Source organism: Dipodomys spectabilis, unplaced genomic scaffold (assembly GCF_019054845.1).
Source record: "Dipodomys spectabilis isolate Male_0828 unplaced genomic scaffold, ASM1905484v1 ptg000262l, whole genome shotgun sequence".
Classification (NCBI taxonomy): domain Eukaryota; kingdom Metazoa; phylum Chordata; class Mammalia; order Rodentia; family Heteromyidae; genus Dipodomys; species Dipodomys spectabilis.
Genome location: NW_024870939.1, coordinates 472,872 through 482,083, shown reverse-complemented (window position 1 = coordinate 482,083; position 9,212 = coordinate 472,872).

Here is a 9,212-nt window from a genome sequence, read left to right as displayed (position 1 = left end):
GCGCCCGGCTGGGGAGGAGGAGGGAGAGGGGGCGATGTCCACCCTCCACCCTTAGTCCAGCTCCACCCAGTGCCCCGCAGAGGGAGGCTGGGGCGGCCCTGGGGGACTGAAGAACGCCGCACACTGCAACCCCCACCCCCTTAAAGTTTGTCAACCTCCTCTCCCTCCCATCACTTCCTTGGCCAACTCTGCTCCCCGCTCCCCCGGTCCCCAGGGAAGTACTGCTAAGCGCCTCCCTCGGCTTCAGCTGGATCGATACCCAGAGTGCGAGCGGAAGGCGACCCCGCCGAGACCAAGCCGAGAACTGGAGGTTGGCCGCGTCGCGGAGGGGTGGGTGGGGTGGGGACAGGGGTGCGGGTCCGGGGTTCAGTGAGCCACTCAAACCCACACCACACTCAGGAACACAGAACGAAAGCCTCTTTCTGGCCTCCGGGGAGAGCCTCATTTACTCCTTGTAGTAAAGGAGCCTGATCGTGAGGCTAGGAGATCCACGGACTCACTCTGGAAGGGCGCCTGTGTGGGGGTGAAATGTAACGTAGGGACTGAGAAGCGGACAGACAGCGGGGTCCCGAAGTTCACGGTGAGGCCAAGATCTCGGCAAGGAGCAAACACCCGACTCTGGAACAGCTCTGAGGCCTTGACTTCAGTGGCAGCACCTTGAGATAGAAACTGAGCCCGAGCATTTCTTTGGGTTTTCCCTCCTGGAGCTCCCCGGCAGCTCTGTCTTTCTCTGTTGTATCTCTGTCCCTCCCCTCCCCGACTGCGCCGGAGTGCGTGGCTGGATGCCGGGGAGGGTAAGGCAGGCTATGGAAGAAGTTGAGTGGGTTCCCGGGTCCAGCACTCTGCCCTCTGAAGAGTGGGCACAGGCAACACGCATGCTTGTTCTGGAGAATCTAGCCAGGAGGTGCCAGAACTAATTGCCTTTTCTTTGACTGTGCTTTAAAGAGGCATGGAAGAAGGATTGAGAGGGAAGATACGTGTGCAAATGTGCAGGTTTACTAGAGCGCACTAAAGTGCTCTAATCCCAGGGGTTGCTTTCCTTCTCACCAGAGGGGTGAGGCAGGTGCCAGTGAGGATCCTTTAGGCTGTCCGAGGATCTGATGAAGTGGGTCTGTGAGCAGGAGGCTATGGATATGCCGTTTTAAAAGTCAGTGGCAAGATGATATCCCTAGCACAATCTCCACGGAGTCCTGTAAGGGTGAGTAGGTATGTGAGTGTGCAGATGTGTGAGTGTGAGGAAACCTGGGCACTTTAGCCTGTGTCCAGTGTGCATGTGTACAAATGTATGTAGATGTGCATATCCAACTCAAGGTCTCTAGCCAAAGGGAAGCAGGCAGGGGTGCATGAATCACTTAATTGTGTAATTACACACTTCTTACTGACTCCTGTAATTGTTTGAGACCCAGGAAAAGAGAAAGGACAAGAAGGCCAGGGAAGAAATCTTGCTACAATGAAGGAGGAAGGAAAGGAAGAGAATGAGGGAGAGAGCAGGAGGAAGAGGAGGGAGAGGGGAAGATAACCACAAAATTATTTGAGTGGTTAGCTAGAGAGATGAGATTGCACCCAGGGTGTGGCATGGGCAGAGGGCCAACATATGGACCATCTGTAGGTGCTGAGAGTTCTTGGCACCTGGGGCTCAAGGGTGTTAGAATGTATCCAGGGATGATAGGTGAGAAAAGTCTGCAGTTACCCCAAGGGAATCCAGCTAAAATGAAGGGTTCTGGCAGCAGTATGGAGGAGGCCTGCCCTTGGCCTTGGAAAGCGTCAGAGCTCCTCAGTTACCTTCCTGCAGACCAGCTCCATTCCCCAGTAGAACACTTGTTGCCTTGTCATTGGTTCCTCCACTCTGCACTTTAGGAGTTTCTCCCCCATTTTGGCTCTCTCAAGCTTATTTTTATCATTCAAGTAAGATGTGTCTATTGTAGAAAAATACATGCAGAAAATGAATAGTAGGCCAAACCTCCCCACCCTCAGATCTTGAAGTTCTGAGGCCTGGTTTGAACAGCACTTTCTGGGCCCTGCAGTGCTCTGTTTTCGTGTTTCAATGTTATTTTTATTTTATATTTCTACATTTCACTAATGACAGTGATGGCAGTGTCCTCTTTGTGGTCCATGGCTGGGCTTTGGGTGCACTTTCCAGTGAATCCAGCCATTCTGCACATCTAGTAGAACCCATACCTCCCACAGAGTCCTGCTCCAACAGGGTCAGCTTGCTTCAACTCTTGGGAATTCTCAGCCTTCTTCTTTACCTGGTGATTCTTGATTCATTATAGTGGTATAGCATTTGACTTCTGCAGAAGTTCTGGCTTTCTTCTCAGCAGGCCTCTTTGCACTTGCACCTGGGAATGGACTGAGGATGCCTGTGCTTCTGCACACGGAGGTGGCCAGGTGCAAGTGCAGGTACATGTGGGGAGGGGGGAAGGCGGAGGTGGAAGGAGGGACTGGACCTCCTGGCCAACCACCTGCTCTGGCTTGGAAGGCTAGGTGCATTTGTGCCTGTGTTCCACCATTAGCCATAGAGTGATGTTAGCCTCTTCCAAATGTATGTATGGGGGAGGGGGGTGGACATATTGGGGAACTTCTGGATCTAAAATATTCTTCCATCGCAAGCATTAGAGAGTTACAAAGTGAGTCTGCATGGTGCTAGTTCACTGGGACAAAGATTTCTTATCCAGTATTTTCAACCAGACTAGAGAGCCACTGTCATATTCCTATTGCACAAATTTACAGCCTACACAGTCAATAGTCACCTGCAACCTCACTGTCATCCCAAATTGGGCCAAGACCCTTAGGATCCAGAAAGAGTTTCCTCCACCTCTCTACTTTCTCTCTTTAAAAAGCAGTAGTATTGAGGAATCTGAACATGGGGGTTCTGAGAAGATTCTAACAGCCAAGGGAACAGGGAGATGTTCTAAGCTCAGCAGCTCCTGATAGTGGTATGAGATTTGGCAGGCCCTGCTTCTGGCTCCAGTATAGCCAGACCCCAGGTGTGGACTGGGCATTTCTGTGTTCCACATAACAACACCCTGGTATCAGTCTCTCTGACTCCATCAGTCAGAGGACCAAGTGAGCTTCTGACTTGAATGATGAGCAAGTTCTAGCCCCAATCTGTGTCCCAGGGTGAAGGAGAGGGACTGGCTCTACCATCAGCTCCTCCTGTTCAGAGGTATCCTCCACTCTTGATGAGAGTCTTCAAGGAAGAGTAGCAAGAACAGGGACTCTGCTCCCAGCAAATACAGTCAGAAACCCCTTTAGATTAAGTCATCTCAGGGATGTCTTTAAAGATAAACATAATTTGAAGAATGTGGCCAGCTTGTCTGGCCTACCTTACTCAACATCATCTATCATCCTCCAGTTCCTTTTCAGGGTATGGGCCTGCCCTTATTTTTTTTTTTGGCACTTTAAACATTTTTATTAAAACATTCTGCATATGCTTTCTATATGATTTCCAAGCTTTTAAGTGAAATGTCTGGTTTTCAAAAAAGTAAAAGGACCTCTAGAGATAGTAAAAGTTCATATTTTCTTATGGTTATAAAACTTCTTTCTTTCTTTTAAATTAGCTTACATTAATACAGAAGGAGATTTCATTGTTAGAGTTAATATGCATTTACTATATGTCAATCTCACCACTGCCTCTGTCACTTCAAAATATATTTCTGTATAATAAATTGCTAATAGGTAGGCATTTCAGATGCTAGTAATGGCAGCAAAACAATGAGGAAAATATAATGACTGAGAAGCTGTAATAAAGCCATACACATTCATGTTTGGATATAAAATATACTTAAATACAGCCAATGCTCAACTAGGAGGTCTGGGCCTCATATCTGTTTTCTTATTTATTGTTAAGAGGGGTTACAGTTATATAAGTAGGTTAATAAGTACATTTCTTATCAAACTCATGACCCGTTCCCTCATTTTTCTCCTACCTTCCCCCCCCCCTCCCCCAGGTTGTACAGATCATTTCCAACATATTGTCTTGTGTAGTTCTGTCCATTTCCCCCCCTTGACTTTTGGCCAGCCAGTAAATGGGACGGATTCGTGTTTTCCAGCCTCAGCTACATGGAGAGCTGGGTCTGGCTACCTGTGGATAAACAGCATTCATCTACTGCAACCCAGAGTCTGTCCACTCTAGGACAGGAGATGCTGGCCTGGAGCTAGGGTAACAAAGGTGTGGAGGTAGGAAGATATAGCTTAGTTCTAGAACCTCTCTGCAGACCCAGATGGTCCTCCAGTACTTCTCCTAGCTGCTCCAGAATCTCTTTATTCTTCATCTGCATCCTACAAGATGCTTCGAGAGGTGTACCAGGCTAAATCTCGTGGACCTAGACCCAGCTCAGCTTTGCTTCTTCTTGCTGGTTTATTTTCTCTTGGTGAGAATGGAGTGAGGCCTCTCTACCCTACCCTCAGGCAGTGGATTAAGCATGCAGGTGCTGCTATGATGCCTTCCTGGGTTCCTACATCCTTCCTAATCTCTTCGTGGGATTGAAATGTACAGAACAAGGTGGAATAAGAGGTTTGTGAGCTCATAGACAGTTCTTTGTGATACTAGGAGAGGTGCTGGGAGCGTGATGAGAAGCCTTTCATTCTGCTGCTTAGACTCCTCCTGGATCACTGGCGGCTTGCAGACTCCCTGACTTCTTTCAGGTAGCATGATGTCATAGACCTATCTGTGACTCTGGAGATTCTACAGGGTTGTAGGAGCATGAGGGTGGGTAAGGGAACGTGAGAGGTCACTCCTAAGGCAGGAACAGGAAGCCACATTAGTGGAACTAGGACTTCCTGGTCCAGGTTGAAGAGGCCAACTACTCTGGCCACTGAGTCACTGCTGGACACATTGTCTATTTATCTTTATCAGTGCTCAGCTTCAGGCTAAATTGTTTCCAGTAGTTCCTTGCAGGGCATCCACATGTTTAACAGGATGTCTGCTTGAGAGCCACAGATTTGAGATGAACTATGTGTGGCAGAGACATGAGCTGCTGTAGCAAAGTTCTGGAAGTGGTCAGCATGGGGTACCTTAGGAACTGAGATGGCAATGTTTTGGGGTATAGCCAAGGAAAACAGGCATTCCAGGGGCGAAGGACTTGGGAGGTGTGGGACTCCAGACTTGGTGATTGTCTTCCGTCACTCGGATTCCTCCCAGAGCTGTCTCTTCTTCCTCCTCCCCTCAGTTGTTTTTTTTTTTTTCAAATCTGAATCTTCTTCTTTTTCTTCCTAGGTTTGTCCCCCTGTTTCTCTTCCTCTTTTTCTCCTTAGTTCTCTGCCCTTCTATGCCATTTCAATCTTTCCAGACTATCCAAGTGTTTCCCTCATAGCCTACCTGACCTGTGTTCTTACTTTTCCTCGCACTGCTCTTCAACCCTCTCCTTATTGGGGTGAGAGCTCCTTCTTTTATTTGTTCATGTCCAGAATTATAATCCTGCCAGACAGGGAATTTAAAGAAACTAAGGAGTCAGAAAATACTAGATAGAATTTTATACACAGTTTCCTCCTTTCTTAAAATCCTTATACTCCATCAGCATTCTGATTGTATAAGGATCATCATCAAAATCATTTCCTTCTGCTTTAAGCAAGTCATATGCTGACTATGTGTCCACAGCTGTACTAGACTCACCATTTTAGGAAATAGATGACTTTAAGATGGAGATTCGGTTGTCTATTTTGAAGGGGAGGAAACAAAGGTCAGGTTCACACAGCTGGTTTGCATTTATTCTAGTCTAGATATGTGGATCCAGTGGTTTATCAAGGTGGAAATCTATTCCCTTCCCTCTAATTTCACTATGAGAAATGTCCCTCTAATTTCACTATGAGAAATGAGCTCTCTACCTGAGCAGGTTCTGTTCTTTGCTATACTCACACTGAGTGCAGCCCAGGAAGGAGCATATAATTGATAAGATTGGGATCTGATGGCAATGTGGAGGGGAGCTGTGAGCTCTGTAGACACAGAAGGAAAGCTGGATTGATAAAAGCTGAGTACTGGCTTCAGGTCCTACAATTATGTACATATGTGTGTTTTAGTTACAGTTTTATTGAGATATAATTTTCATTTCATGTAGTTTACACAGTTATTAATATTACCATTATTTCTTTTTTTACTTTTTTTTTTGGGGGTCCAGTCTTGGGGCCTGAACTCTGGGCCTGGGCATTGCCCCTCAGCTCTTTAGCTCAAGGCTAGCGCTCTACCACTTGAGCCACAGCGCCACTTCCGGCTTTTTTCTTATGTGGTGCTGAGGAATTGAACCCAGGGCCTCAGGCATGCAAGGCAAGCGCTCTACCACTGAGCCACCTTCCCAGCCCCTATTATCATTATTTCTATCATCAGAGTTGGGGATTGAACACAGTCTTGTGCATGCTAGGCTGTCATGCTAGGCTGAGCTATATTTCATCCGTTCAGTTTACCCATTTAGAATACAATGATTTTTAGTATACTTCCAGACATATGTAACCATCGCCAACATCTATTTTAAGACTTTTTCTTTCGCAGAAAGAAACTATTATTTTCAACTTCCCATTTCCTCTCTGCCTTAATCAGACATTAATCTTTGTCTCTGTAGATTTGCCTGCTTGGATATTTCATATAAATGGAATTATATGGTATTGGTACTTGCTTGTCTTTGTTCACTTAGTACATCTCAGGGTATTAATGTTTCATTGTCTTTTTTTTCTTTTTGGTCAGTCATAGGGCCTGAACTCAGTGACACTGTCCCTGAGCTCTTTTACTCAAGGCTAGTGCTTTACCACTTTGAGCCACAGCTCCACTTATGTTTTTTGAATGGTTAATTGGAAACCAGGGCCTCATGGGAATTTTTCTGCCTGGGCTGACTTCCAACCCATCCTTAGATCTCAGCCTCCTGAGAAGCAAGGATTACAGACATGACCCACTGGCATCTGGTACTTGTCTTTTATAGCTGAATATCCACTGTACTATATTTTGTTTATTCATCCATTACTGGTGGACATTTGAATTATTTTTATTTTATGTGCAAGTGTTTGTGCCTTGAGTATCCAGCCTGACAGGTCTGCCAGAAAGGGATGACTTCCTGCAGCAGTTAGAGAAACCTAGAGAGGCTCTGTGTGTACCTAGTGTGTCTAATGGGAGGGTTTCTCAGGGCTACTAGTCTTGTAGAACTTGCAGTTCTTGTCTAGGTTGGGTTCAAATCCTGGCTGTGGTACTAACTAGCTGCTAATGGGCCATTTAACTTCTCTGGACCCCAACTCCTCACCCATTAAATGGAAATGATATTAGTAAATTAATCTATGACGAACATTTTTCTAGTACCTGTCACTCAGTGCATGCTGGAAGAGAAACAAGCTCCTAACATTTTGGGCTTAAAGCTGAGAGCATACTAAAACATCAATTTGTCTCTCTCTCCTGGCCAGGATAGATGAAGGAATAAAGATTTTAGCCACTGATTGCATTTAAGGAACAGTAGGAGAAAGGTTTTAGTCATAAGATTATGAACTAGATTCTGAGCCCTGGACCTTGAATCCTTAGGTGCCTCAATGTCTGACCCAGGTGGAGGTACAGGAGAAACTCTCTGAAAGTAAATGTACCAGTCTGGCCCAATCACTGCCACCCGAAAGTGGAGTGCAGACTCAGAGGAAACAGTGAGCTGTGAGGGCCAACCTGGAATCCTATTTTCGATCATCCAACGTGGGGACCCGATAAGGTGCTGCTGAGCATTTATAGTTCTTATTCAGCTTCCTCTTGAAGGCTGCATTTTGCCCTTCCCCTGGTTGCCTTTCTTAAGGCATAGGAAAGAACAATCCTGGGGTGCTGCCAGGACTCAGTACTCTGGGAGGCAAGGGAGGTCTGGACAGGTAATATCAAAACCCCACCTTTTCTTAATATCTCCACATAGAAAGTGCTGGCAAGAGCAGGCTTGAACTTCTCCCACTACTCCACAGGCTACCTTTGAGGAGGGTCTTGGAGGATAGCCTGAGTGACCTTTAAATCCTTTGATAGTTTTAAATTTGTGGAGTTCCCCAGTTCAAGTGAACACAGTAAAGAAACATCCTAAATGGCAGAAGACAATTTGTGAATTTTGCATTTTGTTTCTACTCTTCTGCTAAAGGATGGCTGCATACATTTCCTCTGACTGACAGCTTGCAGTATCTTCTGTCTCAGAGCCTTTTGTCTTTGCTGTGCTTTCTGCATCCACTGGATGTTCAAGGTTACTAATTGCTCTTCTCTAATCCTCAATACTGACCCACCCAAAAATGGTTGCCCACAGGCAGATCTAGGTTGAGCTTGGTAATGGCAAACTGAAAAGGGAAGTGTCTCTAGCAGTTACCCGGCTCTGGGATCTCCCTTTCACCCCACCATGCTGGAGACTGCCTTTTGCTGTAGCTCCAAAGGGGGTCTATGTTAGATTATTTGGACTTTGCCAGAAAACCATGCAGACATCCAGGTACAGAGAACAAAGAAAGGTTTATTTCCAGGAAAGGGGCCGGCAAGACCCCTTCTCACAAGGGAGAAGTGAGAAGACGCACCGGCTATTATCTGAGGTGACCAATATAACCTAGAAGGGGTTAGCAGGTGCAGACCCTGGGGTGTACATGTGGGCCAGGGGCTTTATCATGGTAGACTAGGATTTATGGCTGCTGTCCAACTAGTAGGTAAGGGGTCCTGCAGCTGCCCAGATCTGAAGGTCACTCTAAGGGGCTCTTGCTGCTTTATTTGGTGGTAGTTGCCCCAGAGAAGTGCCATCCCGAGGTAAAGGAGGTTGGAGGCTGATTATTTACTGCCTTTACTAAATGGGCTTAGTGTTGCCTAGGAAGGGAGCATGCTAAGCTGTGGAGAGGGGAAGGAGCATGCTAAGCTATGGGAAGGGAGCTCACATGGCTAACAGTGAAGATCATGGTACTTTTTTCCTTTCAGCTGTTTTGTTTGTGCCTGGAATGCAGGGCAAGAATTTACCAAGGAGTTTTATTCTGCATTTACCAGAGCTGGAGACTGGGGGAAGAAATAGTGAAGGAATTCTCCATTTGCCCCTAGAAAGAGATTTCCAAACACAAGGTGGGGGAACCATGCAACTATATTGGGTGACTGTAGGCTTCTTTGGGAATACTTGAAGTATCAGATCCACTTAGGGATTTATGTTCACTGGGAACAGTTCTCTAGAAGCTAGGAAATGCTTATGAAGCTCCTCCTGAGCCCACCAGGCACTAGGGGACAGTTGTGAGCTAAACAGACTGTGTGCATGCATATA